Genomic DNA, 18,661 nt, shown 5'->3' on the forward strand with positions numbered 1-18,661 from the left:
CACAACCCTCCCCCCCCCCATTAGCACATTGTATGTGTTCAAATGTAAACTACTTGTAGGCTGACTGAGTCCAATTTCCTCCTTCTTAGCACTCAGCTAAGAAAATTTGGTTTGTCTTCATCTAATCTCCTTTCTTAATAACACAATCTACTGTATAGCACCTTCTAGATAAGTCTTACAGCAGTTGGCTATAAAGATTTCATAAGTACAGCTGCTTTCCATTCTGTGACACATTATTTCTATATCTTATAAAATAATTTCAGAGTCTAGGAAATTGTGATAACAAAATCTTCTAGTTTCGATAATGATCCAGACCTCTACCAAAGTTTAGACAGCAGATAGCTATTACTGCATAATGAAGCCCAAGATGTCTTTTCTCTTGGCTTTTACTAATGAGTTAAATATGAAGTATTTATTGTGAGAGATAATACCCTGAAAAAATGTTTTTAAAATGTTTCATATCTTTAGGGGACTAAACGTTTAAAAAGAAGAAGTTATGTACTCACCATAATGTTCCATGTTTGTAGTCCATCTTGCACTTCATTCTTACTGATGGGATCGGAGCCGATCCTCGGCCTATTTACAAGCTCGAAGTCTTCTAGTTGGCTCGTGGCTAGGTAGGTATCCCATGGTGTATCAGTACAATCCCCAGATCTTGTTTGCTGCTAACTAGGAGAAATAATAACAAACATACAGAAAGAAGCCAATAATAAAAGGTCTCCAGTTAATAATGATAACAATATTGTTGTGTCTCCAGGTACTTCCAGAATGGGGGTAGGAGGGCAGGTTTGTAAGAATGAAGGGTGAGATGAACTACAAACATGGAACGTTATGGTGAGTACATAACTTCTTTATGTTCTGTAGTCCTATCTCGCCTTCATTCTTACTGATGGGACAGTGTCCCTGGGAGCACCTTATTCTTGGGTGGCTCAAGGAAAAATACTCCTGAGTATTCCATACTCCTGGAACCAAAGGATGCTCTACCCCTGGAGGTTAAATCCAATTTGTAATGAGTAATAAATGTGTGAGGGCTGTTGCACAGATATTAAGTGGGACCCTGGCTTGAAAGGCTGCAGAGGTAGAAAGACATCTCGTAGAATGAGCCTTGATTTTGGAAGGTAAAGGCCTACCCTCAGAGGTGTAAATGTAAACTATACAGCTAGATATCCAATTTGAAAGGGTCACTTTGGAAACTGGTAAACCTGACCTGGATTCGGAGAAGGAAATAAATAATTGATCTGACTTCCTGAATTCCTTAGTCCGGTGCAAATAAAAACGTAATTGTCTATGAACATCCAACTGATGAAACCTGTATTCTGCTGCGTTGGAATGATTTGGGAAGAACACTGGAATTTCTATGGATTGGTTCAAACTGCTATGGGAACAGACCTTGGGGACAAAGGATGGATTAGTACGAAGAGATATTCTGTCTTTGTGGAAAATCAGATAAGGGGGTTTTACAGATAGTGCTTGTAACTCTGACACCCTTCTGGCAGATGTAATAGCCACCAGAAACAAAGTCTTCCAAGACAGAAATTTCAAAGGCGAAGGCTCAAATGGCGGAGACGTCAATTTGGAAAGCACAAAAGTCAAATCCCATGAAGCAACAGGTTCTTGAAATGGGGGTCTTAACAAAGTGGCATCTTTGAATAAGGTTTTGCACAGCCTATGTGACATCAGATTAGAATCTTGTATGCCTAGACGAAAATTAGAAATTGCTGCCAATTGAACCCTGATAGTGGCAGTCGCAGATCCCTGGTGGAAAAGCTCAGACAGGAATTCGAAAACCACCATAATGGAGGCAGTATAAGGGTCAACATTCTTTTTCTCAGCCCAGATACAGAATCCCCTGCATTTACTGGAATATAGTCTCCTAGTGGAGGGTTTATGAGAGGACATTAGGATATGAGTCATGGAGGGTGAGAAGTCATGAAGCCTGGCTAGGGATGGAACTGGAGCAGCCAAGCTGTCAAATTGAGGGTGTAACATGGGATGAAGTGAGCCTGACATGTGCGTCAAGAGATCTGGCACTGGGTCCAGAATCCAAGGATCGTCTAGGAGAAGAGGCCCGAGAAAGGGGAACTAAACCTGACGAGGCCAGTAAGGAGCAATGAGGATCAGTTTGCTTCCCAGCCATTTCGCTTTCTGAATAACCTTGGGTATGAGAGGAAAAGCATAAAGGAGACCCAGGGGCCAATCATGAACAAGTGCGTCTCTCGGTGACTCCCACGGAAGAGGGATGAGGGAGAAATAGCTGCTGCATTTGGCATTGATCAGGCTGGAGATCACAGCAAGGCTGTCCCCATCTGCGTAAAATCTGCTACATTATTTCCCGTTTCAGAGACCACTCGTGAGGCATAAAGATTGCCCGGCTAAGCTTGTCGTTAGTTGTCCCTGGAATGTGCATTGCCTCCAGAAAATGCTGGGAAGATATCGCCCATTTCCAAACCCGAATGGCCTCTCGACAAAGTGGGTATGATCTGGTTCTGCCTTGTTTGTTGATATACCATACTACCGACATGTTGTCTGATTGTATTGCCATCGTTCTAAGAGGCAGAAGGTCGTGAAGTGCTTGCAATGCCAGGAGCACCGCCCTCATCTCTAGAATGGTGATATGCAGGTGAGCCTCGTGATCTTGCCATGTGCCTTGGACAGTCCTGCCTAGATAATGCCCCCCCACCCTATCTGTGAGGCATCCGTGGTTACAGTGGCAATGGGTTGGCGAGGGAAAAATGAAGTGCCTGTGTTTAACTGGTTGGGTTGAGTCCACCAAATGAGGTCCTTCTTGCAAGAGTCTGTCTAGCAATATGTGATGAGATAATGGTAGGTGTTGAAAGGACCACTGGGATGACAGCAGCCACTGAAGAACACTCATGTGTAGTCTGGCTAGCGGCACTAGTTGTACAGTGGAAGCCATGGTCCCTAGAAGCTTCAGAATAGTCTTGGCCTTGACTTTTCATAGGGGGTGAAGAAGCTGAATTTGAAGAACCAGATTTTGTGCCCTGTCTACTGGCAGACAAGCCAACATGTCTACTGTGTCTATCTCTGCGCCTATAAAATTCACAAACTGAGAGGGCAATAAGCCAGATTTTTCCCATCTGATAGAAATCCCCAACTGTGCACAAAGTTGAATGGTAACGTCCCTGGTCTGAAGAAGTAGATGCCTGGTGGGGGGCAGGCAGGAGCCAGTCGTCCAGATATGGAAACACCTGGAATCCTCGAAGTCTCAAGTGAGCTGTCACTACTGCCATACACTTGGTGAGCACCCTGGGGGCTGTGGTGAGACCAAAGGGCAGAGCACAAAACTGGTAATGACTGGCTCCCAGCTGAAAGCATAGATGACTCCTCGATGCCCTGTCCGTTTTTATGTGATAGTAAGCGTCTTGGAGGTCTATTGAGCACATCCAAGTGTCTTTCCCTAGTAACGGGAGAATAGACTGCAGTGTCACCATCCAGAACTTGTCCTTCTTTACTGATTCGTTCAATCTGCTGAGGTCCAAGATGGGCCTCCAGTCCCCTGTACATTTTGACACTAAAAAGAATCTGGAGAAAGTTCCAGATCCTATTTGGTCTGCTGGGACGGTTTGGATGACTCTTTTTGCCAGCAACTTGTTGACCTCCACAGTTGCCTGATCCATGTGATTGGGTGGAACATCCAGGATCCTGTTGGGAACATAGGGTGGCAGAGAAAAGGGTATGACATAACCTCTGGTAATAATTCTTTATACCCATATGTCTTGAGTGATACTTAGCCAGGCTTCTGGATACAAAGAAATGCGACCCCCAACCAGCTCCAGAGAAGCATAGTCAGGCCCCACATCAGGAGCGCTGGTAAGGCTGGCCCCAAAATGAATCACGGCCTCCCTGGTTTTGCGGTCCACCCCTGCCTCTAGGGCAACATCTACCATTTCTTCCTCTGCCTCAGAAGGAGGAGTCACTCTGTGCATCTGGGAAAAACCTTTGGGACTTCTTGAACCACATTTTACCACCTCTCTGAGCCTTAGGGTATGGTCTAGAGGATACAGTAAAATGTACTCTCACGGCAGAGAGTGTTTTTCCTTCTTGCTCGCACCGGGTGAGTGTGTTCTTTACCTTGGGTCCAAATAATGAAGAACCATCAAAGAGGGCGTTGGTAAAGGTAGACTTGAACAGTTCTGCAAAATTACACAAACGCATCCAGGAATGACGTCCTAGGGAAATTCCTGAACCCACTGCTCTACTTGCTCCATCGGCTGCATATGAGAGAAGCCACATGGACGAGTTGACAACAGACTTCAAGGTGGACAATTGGGCAGACACCTTTTCAGGGACTCCCTCAGTACATGTACCTTGTAGAGAATCTCCTAACTCCTTAAGTAGATCTCTCTGAAGCCTCGTGAAGTGTGTAAGGTAGTTCAGCGATCTAAGAATAAATGCCGCTGAAGAGAAGATACGCTTCCAGTATCTGTCCTTTGATCGAGACTCCTTATTCGGCAGATGAACAGAAGAAGAAGAAGTTTCCGCTAGCTCCTTCTTAGTGGCCACCACCACCACCATGGTATCTACGGGAACACCTTTAGACAAAACTTCCTTTCCCCTGGGCGCAGAAAGAAACTTATTTGGTCTCCTGGGGATTGGCTCCACAGCATCAGGAGTATCCCACACCTTCTGACTAACTAACTCCATCAGTTCGTTGAAGGGTGGAGACACCCAAGAGGCTGAAGGTTGAGACCCAAAAGCCTTCAGGTACACTGACTCCTCATCAGAAGGGGTGACAGTGGGCCAGCCACACCTCTGCTTAAGGATTTCCAGGATGTCTACAAAGGGGACATCATTGGAGGATGACCTGGGGTTCCCTTCTGACTCCTCAAGGTCGGTGTCCAAGGTAAGAGACTCATCCTGGGAGTCTACATGCTTCCTCTTGCATGTTCTCTTCCATGGGGGCTCCTTGAAAGGATAGTCTGGGGAGGTCTCGGAAGAGTGGGGGCCACCAGCCAGTGGCGCCTGAGGCTGCAGGTCTCTGCTGTACAGAGAGAGAGTAGGAGCTGAGACAGAAGTAAGGTGCCCTGGGGGGAGAGTGTTGGTATCCCCGGTAGGAGCTGATGATCGGGACATCATCATCTCAACTCCCCATCATCTTGAATGCCGACCTCTCCAGCTCCGAGGATGCCATTGGTTCCAGAGCCATTGGCTCCGAGATAGACGTAGGGTCCGAGCTCACCCTCACTGACTCGTCGAGAGGAAGGCTCAGAACTGAAGAGGTTCGGTTCCAGGCATCCCTGTCAGGGCCGACCGGGGAGCTTCAGCTCCTAGACACCATGGACGGCACCAAGAGTGTCAGAGCAGAACTCGGCTCCGAAACAACCTCAGGGGGAGCTGGAACCGAGGGTTCTACCAGTGGTACCAAACACTCTGGCTCTGAAAGACCAGCATGGCTCGAAGGAGGAATCACAGAAGGGGGGACAGACCCATGTGGCCCTGGAACTGATTGGGTCGGAGCCAACAACAATTTAGATAAGGCAGATGACTTCAGAAGTCTCAGCACTACCCTCTCCACATCTTCTTCTGATAAACTCCTGAAAGACCTAGAGGACAGAGTAGGAGAATGGGATCTCTGCAGTATGGGTGATTTTAATGTAGGCAGGAGACCAGTGAAGGGTCTATAGACAGGCTCCGTTGAATACTCTCAGTGGTCGACTCCGAACTACTTGGTGCCAACCCTGTAACCACAGTAGTAAAACTCTCGATCGGCTCCAAACTCAGTGGTGCCGATGAGACAGTAATTTTGTCAGGCTTAGTAATTTTAAGAGGCAGCTTCGAAACACCAGTCGGCACCAGGGAGGGCCTCTTAGAGGATTTGGACTTTTCCTTTTTAGATCCCTGAGATCTAGCAGAGGAGGAAGAGCTAGCCAGAGCTTCCCCAAAAGAAGGCTTTAGAAGACCTTTCAGAATGAGCTTATTTTTTCTTTCTTGCAATACCCTAGCACTAAAAGAGTGGCAAAATAAGCAAGTTTCCTGTAAGTGGATGGCCCCAAGACAGTAAACGCAGTTACTGTGGCCAACCGTTATGGACATCTTCTGTGAGCATTTTATGCATTTTTTAAAGCCAGGTGGCTTATGGTCCTTGTCTTCCTTAGACATCTCACAGAAGATGAACACACACACACACACACACACACACACACAGACACACACACACACACACACACACACACACACACACACAGACACACACTCACACACACACACACACACACACACACACACACACACACACACACACACACACACACACACACACACACACACACACACACACACACACACACACACACACACACTCCTCTAACTTAAATGGGCCTAGCCCTACAGGAAATGGTATAGAAACACCACAAGGACTAGGTCCTCTAACTTAAACGGGCTTAGCCTGGGAAAAAAAGAAAGGAAAACTAGGTCCTCTAACTAAAACGGACCTAGGGGGTATAGAAAACAAGTAGAGAGACTCGCACAAACAACAAAACAGGAATACAGTCTAATTTATGGAAAAAACAAAGAACAAGGTCAACAGAACCCATTCTGTCTGCAACACTAATAACTGGAAATATCAGTAGGTGGAAAGCTCCGCAAAAAGTTATTACTTATAGTACTTAAACAAGTACACACAGCCTAAACTAATAGCAAAAGGTGCCTACAACTACTAATATCAAAAGTATGAAAACAGTAATATATGAGTCTATATATATATATATATATATATATATATATATATATATATATATATATATAAATATATGTATATATATATATATCAACCAAGTGAAAACTGGCACACAGGATACCAAGTACTATAAGGTCAATGGCCAATTGTGCTTAAAGAAATTGCACACAAAAGACACTAATAAACGCTAACTATTCTAACTGCAAACACTACTCTAACTATAGCTATAAAATGCTATATAACACTATCAAAATGAGAAGATTTATCCAAAATTTTTGAACAAAATGTGTAAGACTTAGCCACGGCCAAGAAGAATCACATCTGAACTCGTCGACGCGGCAAACGAGATCTGGGGATTGTCCTGGTGCACCATGGGATACCTAACTAGTCACAAGCCAACTAGAAGACTTCGGGCTTGTAAATAGGCAGAGTCAGAGCCGAGGATCTGCTCCGATCCCATCAGTAAGAATGAAGGCGAGATAGGACTACAAAACATTATTGGTTTGTGTGCGCTTATTTTACAAACCTTGAAGGATTACTGGCTAAAACACTGCCTTCTTTTATTTTGTTGCTATAAAAATCATGTTTTAACTGAAATCTTCTTTATGGACTATCTAGAATACTGGTAGTTACTGGAGTCCTGTTGATGAAAATACCTTTATCAAATCTATAGTTTTGCTTGAGTTAAGCAGCATATATTCATCCTGATAAAGACCACCATACAAACCTTTAGCATCTGAGGTAACAACATTAAAAAAGAGACAGAGAGAGAGAAAAGGAACACACCCAAGGCAAACTATTAAGAACATAAGTATAATATCGGGCAAGTGTTTTGGCCACCATAAGATATCTAGCCTTATACATCTTTAAGTAGAGAAACATAAAGTTCTTGCTACCCTAGTCAAGCAATTAATTTATTTATTTATTTATTTATTTATTTCCAGTTTGATAACCGGGGAAGTCCACTGGGCCTGAAAGCCCGTTTTCAGTGGAGGCCCGGGAGAAAAGCTCCATAATAATAATACATTACACACATAACACTCTGTGTTCTAACAGGATAACACCTTTAACAATTTCCAAAAACATAGTACATTTGGCAGTATACATAAGAAATTAATATTTTTATGCGACTGTATTGTTAGCATAGAAGAGAGAGATAAAAAGAAATTATACATAGATCTTGAATGCAAGAGAAGTAAAACAGAGGAGAAGTGAAGGAGATGCAAAGAATTTAAAGGAGAAGAGATGCCAGGAGGAAGATAAAAAAAAGAACAGTTAGACTAAGATTCATTTTATGTTTGAGTCTAAAAGTACATCTTATGAAAAAGGCAAAAGATACATTTGAGAGACTAGACATGCATGTAGGCAGTGGGGAGGAGAAGATTTAAAAGGAATAAATAAGAGTTTAAGCAGGGGGGAGAGAGAGGAGATAAAGAAGTAGAGGGAGGGGAGCTGAGGAGAGAGTTTGAAGAAGAGGGACCCGAGGGGGGGAAATTGGAACTGGGATGTAATGGGATCTAGGTAGGAAGTATACAATTACATTTCCAGTTTTGGGAGTGGTGAGAATGGAGAAGAGATTTGAATTAATACTCCTTAACCATACAAACTGAGTAGAGCCTTACATGATAACCCTGGTATAAAGTTGTGTCTGCCCATCCAGTCATCAAGACTAGCCTTTAAAAGTAGTCAACTACCTAACTAGGTCTTGTGGATCTCCAAAAGTCAAGATGCCTGTGGCTTACTGAGAGTGGCTGAGACAGGCTTGGAATGTCTCGACTTTAATAGTTAATAAGCCAAGCAGAATCTTTCTTTCAAAACACAGTTGTTCAGGTACAGTGAAAATGTGCCGCCAAAGGACCTTATCAAAGGCTTTTCTACATCAAGTGAGAGCATTTTTTCTGGTTCATCCAAAATTCTAGGACTCTCAAAGTTTCTCAGCATTTTCTTGTACCTAAAGTTGTTCAGTCAGTTACACAAGTTTGCCTTCTCTACTGTATTCCTTAATAAAAACAAATATTTATTTATTTAAACGTGCTTCAAAATGTAGACTACTGATCCATATGGGGCATTTCAAACCTACCTGACAAGTACAAAACATCTGCACATTTATTATGCATATAAGTGAAACAGTACAAACAACACATAGAAAAAAATGTCCAGCATTTGTACTTTAGACAAGAGATTATACAATCCATAGAAAGAAGGAATGAGGTTTAGCAAGAACTTTAAGAAAACAGCATACTCACTTAGTATAATCAAAGAAATGAAGAATGAACTGTTTTCTCATGGTTTAATTTCTCTAAATATTTTGGGTTTCCAATACCATGATGGGAATGGACCCCATTCCTAAGTTAGAGTACTATTAGCTTTCATGAAATTAGCATTATTTCAGTCATTGATGTTAGCCAAAAGTGTACTTCTCAGCACCCACAATGCACCCAGAATTGCCTCCTATACTTCATGCAGGGTTACATGCATTTGTTGCATATCTAAGTATGACTATAAATTATTTTTTATTAGACCTGTTACTCCTTCTTCTATTGGAACTGTTTATCTTTTTTCCTTATTGTTCTTATTTCTGCTGCCAAATCGTGGTATTTTATGACTTTGTCTCTCTCTGTAAATAACACACTGTAATCACTGGGTATAGCAATTTCAGTAATCAATGTTATTTCTGTCTTTTTTCCATGGACTACTATATCTGTTTTTCTCACATCTATTGTTTTGAACTGCTGGTAATGAGTGATTTCATACGATGTAAACTTCGTTAAACTCTATAAAGTTATTGCGTCATATTTCCAATGTTTTTAGCTACTTCTATATTGTAGTGTTTACACAATCCCCAATGCAAAAATGTTGCCACATTATTATGCCATTGAATGTAGAGGCCCTCTGCCATGAGGGCATCACACCCAACAACAAGATGCGCAACTGTTTCCGTTCTTTTTTTTCACAGAACTTGTATTTGTATGTTTCGCCTGCCTTTTGAAAGGATTTTGTAAAGCAACATGTAAGTAGTCCACTGTTTTGGGCCCCCATTATTAGCTTTCATCCTGATTTTAATTCACCTCTCCTTAACCATTCCTACATCAAATTTTGATCAAGATGATGTTCAAGAAAATTTTTGTACTTGCCACTATAATTTTGGCTTTTCCAATTTTTCTCTCCTCCTCTGATCATTTTCTTATATTATTTATTTTGTTTTTCAGCACATTCAATTGCTGTTTGATTTTTAAATACTTCTGGTATGATTTCAATTTCTGCTTGATACTGAAATGCTTCTACTAAACTAAGCAATGACACCATCTTAGATTTCTTCTCCTCATTTTTCAAATGTGAAGTATGTTTGGATCTAGTGAAGACAGCAGATATATCTGCAGTCCCACAATTGAAGATTTATACATGTAGTCATTTTTGAGGAAGCCCATACCTCCTTCAGACCAAGGAATATAAATCTTGGTATACAGTGATTTTTATTTATCATTTGATAAATATGATGCATTTTTTATTTTCTTATCCAATTGATTCAGTACATTTTGAGGCCAGTCAACCCCAAACTGTAAATCACAACAGGAACAGCAGATTGATTTATAGCTTGGACTTTATTCCTAGGTGTCAAGGTAGTTTTCAGTATTAGTTTTATTCTTTTGAACTATTCCTTACTGAATTTCTTTTCTCATTTGTTCATGTTTTATTGCCAGTCCTTCATCTATTCTCAAATATTTATACCTTCCATCCTGCTCAAGTTCCCTTATATCACATACCTGTATCAGCTTTCCTGTTTTAAATGTTGTTTTTCCACATTTATCAAGACCAACTTTCATTCTTAGACCATCTGAGAATGTTTTAACTATTTGCAGTTGTACTTTTACTCCCTGTCTAATGAACTATATAGTTTTGTGTGATCCACAAAAGGTAGGTGAGAAAACTTTAAACAAGGTTACATTCTGGGAGCCAAACTAAAGATTAAGGGCAAGAAAAAAACAAAAGAGGTGAGAAAGAATCACTCTGGAATATCCCCCCTTTAAATTTTCATCCATGGAATAATAATTTGCCCTTTGTTATGACTCTATAATGTAACTGATCAATGTAGGGTGCATCTTATACATTTGTAAGCATTCCTTTATCCATGAATGTGGGATGCTGTCAAATACTTTTTGTACTCTATCCATATTATACTTAGATTCTTACCATTTTTCAATTTTTTATTATGGATTTATTTAGCAACAAATGATCCTTTGTTCCTTATGACAATTATTACCCGTTAGTCTTTTGCCATAATTGATTTTTTTTCTAAATGTCTATAAACTCTATCAATTTCAGTATATAATTTTTATGTTGTCATAAGGCAAGTTTATTAGTGTACACTAAAATTTTAGGATGTGTTGTAGGTTCACTCTTAACGAGGAGCATCATTTTTCCTATTGTTAACCAGGCTGGTGTCTGTTTGGAATGCACAAATAAATATTCTTATTTGGGGCTAAATCTTTGGGTAAAGATGTTAATACCATTAGCCAGACGTTAGGTACAAGTGATAATTCAATAAAGGTGTTTAAAAAAAAAAGAAGAAGTTGCATACTGCATCTGGGCCTGGAAATTTTCATAATTGTGTCTCAATTTCTCTGGCCATTACTTCATCCCATTTCATATCTTCTACATTAGAGCTTTTTACTGTTTCTTTTAATTCTTCTATCCATTCAGCATCTTTGTTAGTTTCAACAGTGTCTTAATTAATATTCTCCAAAATGTGTTTATTTCTTCTTTTTTGTTAGTGCTTCTAATCCTTTTGTTTTGTTTCCCAGTTTTCTATAAAATATTTTGGGTCATCAATGCATTGCATAGGTTCATAGGTTCATACTAGGCTATACAACATTTTGTTGTACTGTTCCTTTACATTTATCTGCATATCTTCTAAGTTTTTCTGCTTCTACTGATATTTTTAGTTTATTATTGGTAATAACGTATTATAGATGCTGTTTTTATACCTGTGGAAGCATGAGGGTGTTTAGGTGAAATGGTAGTGGAGTTTTTAACCAGATTGTTTAATGAAATTTTGGAAAGTGAGAGGATGCCTGAGGAATGGAGAAATTGTTTTGGTACCAATTTTTAAGAATAAGGGTGATGTGCAGAGCAGTAGTAACTACAGAGGGATTAAAAAGATCAGTCACAGCATGAACTTATGGGAAAGAGTAGTGGAAGCTAGGTTAAGAAGGGACGTGATGATTAGTGATCAGCAGTATGGTTTCATGCCGGGAAAGAGCACTACAGATGTGATGTTTGCTCTGAGTATTGATAGAGAAGGTCAGAAAGAGTTGCATTGTGTTTTTGTAGACTTAGAGAAAGCATATGACAGGGTGCCTAGAGAGGAATTGTGGTATTGTATGAGGAAGTCGGGAGTGTCAGAGAAGTATGTAAGAGTGGTACAGGATATGTACGAGGGTAGTGTGACAGCGGTGAGGTCTGCGGTTGGAGTGATAGATGCATTTAAGGTGTAGGTGGGATTACATCAAGGATCAGCTCTGAGCCCTTTCTTATTTGCAATGGTGATGGACAGGTTGACAGACAAGATCAGACAGGAGTCCCCGTGGACTATGATGTTTGCAGATGACATTGTGATCTGTAGTGAGAGTAGAGAACAGGTGGAGGAGACCCTGGAGAGATGAAGATATGCTCTAGAGAGAAGAGGAATGAAGGTCAGCAGGACTAAGACAGAATATATATGTGTGGATGAGAGGGAGGATAGAGGAATGGTGAGGATGCAATGAGTAGATGTGGCGAAGGTGGATGAGTTTAAATACTTGGGATCAATAGTTCAGAGTAATGGTGAGTGTGGAACAGAGATGAAGAGAGTATAGGCAGGATGGAGTGGGTGGAGAAGAGTGTCAGGAGTGATTTGTGACAGACGAGTACCAGTAAGAGTGAAAGGGAAGGTCTACAAGAGGGTAGTGAGACCAGCTATGTTATATGGGTTGGAGACAGTGGCATTGACAAAAAGGCAGGAGTTAGAGATGGATGTGGCAGAGTTAAAGATGTTAAGATTTGCACTGGGTGTGATGAGGGTGGACAGGATTAGGAATAAGTATATTAGAGGGTCAGCCCAGTTTGGAAGGTTCGGCGACAAAGTCAGAGAGGCAAGATTACGTTGGTTTGGAAATGTGCTGAGGATGGATGCTGAGTATATTGGGAAAAACATGCTAAGGAGGAAGCTACCAGGTAACAGGAAAAGAGGAAGGCCTAAGATAAGGTTTATGGATGTGGTGAGAGAGGACATGCAGGTGGTTGATGTGACAGAGCAAGATGCAGAGGACAGGAAGAACTGGAAACAGATGATCCGCTGTGGTGACCCCCAATGGGAACAGCCGAAAGATGATGATATGCTGTTTTTATACTGTGCATTACTTTTACCACATTTATCTTTCTAAGTATTTTTGATTATATGTTCCCTTTTCTATATTCTTCTAACTGTGACAGTTTTTGTCCTAATGGTTTTATAGTATTCTCTGATGCTTCCATGGTGGCATTTTACTTGTTCCCTTATTTTACTTTGTTACTGTACTCTTTTGAGGTAACACTTTATCCTTTATTAATTTAGCTGCACTGTAATATATGCTATTTATTTCTGTAATACCTCATGATTTTTTCTAAATAGACCTGATTACTGTGTTTATCTGTTTTATCAGCCTACTAACATTTTGGGTATTACTTTCAGTAATGTATTTACTTCATCTATCTTAATATGTCTATTCATCTCTATTAAATCAAGCAGGTCTTCCCTTAAATCATTTTATTTTGGATGGAGAGCATCTCCTTTGCACTATGTTTCCTGGGAATATTCCACAGAAAAGTTCCAGCATATCTTCCTATGGCATATCTACTTCAGATGCACCCTGCTTCAGGAACCCAATGACCCATCACTTCCCAACATTGCCTGCATCAGAGTTGCCATTGTTCCTGCTCGTGCCCTTACTGTGTGACTTCAACTGGACTTTTGTACCAGTCTCCTACAGAAGGCTCCAATTCATAAACATGCTGCAAATCTTCTTCAGATACCTTCTGTTGGTCCTTCATCTGGGGATCCATTATTCCCTCATGTTGCAACACTGCCTGTGTTTGAGTCTCTACACTAAATCCTCAGTTTGCAGATAATCCATAATTTCAGTTTATATTTGCTTAATTTATACTTTACAAATCCTCTTCTTTTCTACATTTCCTTTTTTTTTCTTATTTTATGTATTGTGAAAATTTTTCATATCCAGGAGTCTTTTGCCTGTGTTTCTGTTCAAATATTTTTGTATTAGCTTGACTTTCTCCTTTGTATAAATATTTCACCAGTTACACTTGCTTTCATTGACATTCACATTTCTCAGCATGTAAAACACACACCATAGTATGTCAAAAACACAAATGTCAAACACGCTACCTCTCATGCACAATGAAACAACCATAAGAGCATGCAAAACATATAACAAAAAAATGCTTTTTGTAAGGGGGGGCTTTCCCCAGCATACATATGCTAATTATATATACTAACTCTGAGATTTCACAACAACAGATGTCCAAACATACTGTCCACCAAAGCATTTGCACCCATTGCACCATACCAGATCTCTTTTTCTTTCTCATGTCCATATTTCTTTTTTATACATTTCAAAAATCTATGGGTTTGTTCTTTATATTTTCATACTTCGTCTATTGCTTCTTTCCCAGACTGCCCAAAGTTTCATCTATGTAATGTTTTCCTGGATCTGTTGTATTAATGAATAAAAAAATATATATATTTGAAGCTTTTGACAGTTTCTCATGTGCAAGAATTTTTCTTTCCTCTAATTTCTCAATCATTCTGAATATCTTTTATATGAAAATTCTGGGCTTCTTGCATAATAGTAATAATACTTAATTTCTCCCTTATCCTTAACAGTCTACTTTGCCGTTTTTGGCCTGTCAGTTTTGTGTTTTTTGAGGACTTCTTCTCCCTTCTAGCACAGTTGGGCCATTGAGGACTACTACTTCCTTCTACAACAGGTGGGCTGTCTTCCCCTGAGAGTGCCTCTTTTGTAGGAATGTTACCCTGTCCTCTGGATTCTACACTGCTTTTTTTTACCAGTCCTGGCCGCGGTATGGACAACAGTATTGGGCAGTTTTTATTCTGGGATCTGTGCACCTAGCTGTCTTTTTTTTTTTTTAACCTACCTTTCTCCATGATATGCAACATACAGTATATACATCAGTGTCATGTTGGTGAGATATTGTGAAAACTGAGTTCCCCATGTGAAGGTACTTACCAAAACTTGATGATAACTTCAGTTCCAATAATCTTACTCTCATTTTCTTACTAATTTCATCTCTCCATTTGGACCCCATTGTGTTTCTGTGCATGTGTGCTGAATAACATTGAAGTACAGTACGCTGAAGTGGTTAAACTACTGTTTTGGAGGAACTATGTGAATTTACAAAACAGCAATTTACAAGAGAAAAAGAAAAATACAGGGAAAGGGGAGTGGTGGGATGTGGGGTATCTCTGGGAGAAGGGATACTATTATACAATGGTATGGTATTTTTTGTAATGTATTTTAAAGACCTAACACATTATAGGTTAGGTGTCAGAAAGCAAAGATTATGTAATATTTGATGTATAGTAGTAGGTATGCTGCTCATTTTTTGAGGTAATTTTTGCCCCACTACCCCCGGTCAGACTCTGTCCATTTGTTCCCCCTTGTAGTATGGAATTGCCCCAGTCCAGCAAGGAGCAACAGTCTATTAGACGGGGCCATCATACAGGCCATGATAAGAAATTGTGCTCTCATTGCCAACTCCCCCCCCCCCCACAGACTGGGTCCAGGGACAAGCTATCAATCTCACTGCAGGACCCACAACACCTTACGCCTGTGTACACTTGCTAATGAGTACTACCACAAGGTTCTGGCTTGGTGAGCTAAAAGCCCTTCCCCAAAGAATGTACATTGTGATGCTGTGTCTTCCTCTGAGGACTACATTCTGCTGTGTGCCACCTCTCTCTCTCTCTAGTGGCATAAGGAATAAAGCACTAGCTATGGCCTAGCTGACTTGGGGTCAGTTAGCTGCTTGGGGGACTTATGGAGTAGCAGGGAGTGATGGGCATGCCTATCCTTGGATGGAAAGTGATCATCAATGTCACTCCCTAACAGGGAGGTGTGGCTATAAAGGGCAGTTGCCCTCAGATACAAATGACAAATGTGGAGAGAGTGGGCAGGTTCATAGGTAGGTACTAGGCTATCGGCCCTGGGGCCTATACAAGCCCAGCCAAAAAGGTACCCTGGCTTTTGCCACCAAAGAAAATTATTTTCTTCTGCCACTGTCGAGCAGAGCCACAGAGGTGATCCCCGGGGTGAATTTCCTATTTCCCATCCAATCATCAAGATTTTTCTTGAAGAGTGCTAATGAGGAGCTTTGTTTGATATAGATAGGTAGTTTATTCCAGAGTATGGGAAGTCTCTGGGACAGGAATCTATCCCTCCGGCATGTTCTGTTTATTGTGGTGACAAGGTTTACGTCCCTAGAGCATGTAGCTCTGAGGGATTGGGATTTCTTTAAGTGGAGCATGTCCAACAGCTCTGGGTTTAACATAGCTTAGAGCATAGAAAAAGAAACCCCTCAGATGGAAACACAGATGGCTGAGCCATCAGGACACCCTTTAGGATCCACAACCAGCCCCTGCTAATACAGGAATAGTTTGAAGGGTGATAATATGTTGACTGCAAAACCCAGCATGGAATTGGGGCACCATGATGTCTGAGGGGACCAAAAAACAGTTTCTTAGAAGGTATCTCATCTACTTAACACAGAATCTAAAAAGGCTACTGCCGTAAATGTGTTAGTCCCGATTTATGTATGACCTGCCTATAATCACCCCCTTTCAGACTGTAGCACAGACATCATAATAAAACTAAAATGCTTAGGTTTATTCATTTATCCAAAAGCAATGAGCCAATGGTTGCCAATTACAGCAAGTGCTATACTGCTTATAGGTTCATAGGTTGGTACTAGGCTATCAGCCCTAGGGCCTATACAAGCCTAGCCATAACAATTCCCTGGCTATTTCTTCCCACACTATTTACTTCCCTGGACCCCTGTCTAACAGGGCGACTGACGTGATCCCTGGGGTGAATTTCCTTTCTTCCATCCAATCGTCAAGGTTCCTTTTGAAGTAGCTCAACACATTAACCTGCAAGTTGCTAAATAAAAGCTATTGTCCTCCACTAATGAACTGGATTAGGGTTCAAAATCCCTACTTTCTCGGAAATCATGATTGCCTTTGGCTTATGAGGCCCAATTTTTTCTCTATCAGTTTATGAAGAGACCGTCACTGAAACAGCAGCAGCTTGATGGAACTCCTTGAAAACTGTAATAGCCATCAAAGCAAATAAAAAGTTAAAACTACAGCTTATCAATGAAGTGTTAGAAATTCTGGTTAGTCTTCTCGCACTGGCTGACTCCTTACGTACTTCATCACCTTACTGCCCTTGAATCATCAGTCTATCTTTTTTTAAAGGTTGGCACGTGTATTACATAATAGAGTGTCCATGTACAACAGTTTGGGCATGTATTGAACTACGAGCATTAAAATTAACAAAAGTTTTGTTTTTTTATTGAGATTGTGTTCTGACATGTACAACACTATGTGTCACTTCGGTTATTAGTTGTTCTGTGACATGTTTATCTATATGAACCTTTTCTGTTTTATGCAGTGTTTGCCTGGGGCATAGGTCATTGCTGGAAATGGTCCCTCTGACCAGTCTACCTACCTAGTTAACAAATGTTAAATACATACATCCATATTCAGCCAAGGACTTTAGTGTTTATTCCTAAAACAGTGACACCTTGAAGTAAAAAGTTATGCTCAGCTAGATCAAAGTGTTTTGTAATATCTAAGAAGATTGGTTTGTTTATATTGTCATTGTAGGCATTTCAAAGAAAACCATCAATTAAAGACTACAGTCTTATTGTTTTCCACCTGCCCATCCAAAATCCATGCTGGTGGAAATATAACAAGTTATATTTTTTTTCATAATTGCCATCATTACTATTTTTTGCTCTATTTCTCCGTGAATGTCCAGATTTATTAGGGAGTTTATACTTGGCTAAAGCCAATCACCATGCAGGCATCTAGTTCACTATTGTATTTATGTGATGCATTCATTTGTTCTTGTTCATGTATATACTAGTGCATGTTTATTTTTTGCCATTTTTTATTTCATTCTTGGTTGAGTAAGTTAGTCCCAGTAGGCTAATAGCTTCTTCAGGCTATATCTGAGGTGAAACTTCTTCTACTAGGGCAAATTTGGACAGGCCATCAGGGAATGTCCCCTACTCTTTTCAATGGGTCTATATTATACTATCGCACGCTTAGAAAAGTGAACGATAATCGACCCCATGTAAGTGAAAGCTTACAATGTCGAAACCTCAGAAGAGTGATTTTTCCAAGTATTTATGCAACTTCACAGGCACTCATGGGAAAGACTGACAAAGATTCTCCAGCTGTGCCCCTATACCCAGACTATACAATAGTAATTACTGCCACCACCAGCTAATAATTATCAGCTACCCAAAGGCCCTTAAAAGGGTGTCCAAATATTAATGTCCAATATTATTATCCAATTGGTAGTATAGCCCAGGGCTAAAGCTATAGGAGTGGCTTAGACAGTAAACTCTATAAATATGCAATGTACTCTAGAGCTTAACTTATCCATACATAACCCAGCCGCAGGTAAAAGATTTTTAAAATATGTAATAATAAATAATTAAAACACAAGACAATACTGCTACACCACAGTGCCATTCAAGACTTCAGAGATCACACAGAAACTTAAAAAAATTTGGTAGTACAGTTCTGACATAACAGAAAAACATTTAGTCGAATCTTTATAGTACTAGCTATTTCTACAAGAAAACATACTTCTAAGATAACTTACTTAAGACAACAGGCAG

At 40.5% G+C, this 18,661-nt stretch overlaps 1 protein-coding gene across 3 annotated transcripts in view; it reads left to right on the top strand.

The window, feature by feature from the left end:
• The window catches only part of MMEL1 (membrane metalloendopeptidase like 1), a 1,737,390-nt gene that overhangs the window by 1,707,616 nt on the left and 11,113 nt on the right, over positions 1-18,661 (top strand). The window lies entirely within an intron of this gene.

This window comes from Protopterus annectens, chromosome 2.part1 (genome assembly GCF_019279795.1).
Source record: "Protopterus annectens isolate FY-2018-M chromosome 2.part1, PAN1.0, whole genome shotgun sequence".
In the NCBI taxonomy this organism is placed as follows: Eukaryota; Metazoa; Chordata; order Ceratodontiformes; family Protopteridae; genus Protopterus; species Protopterus annectens.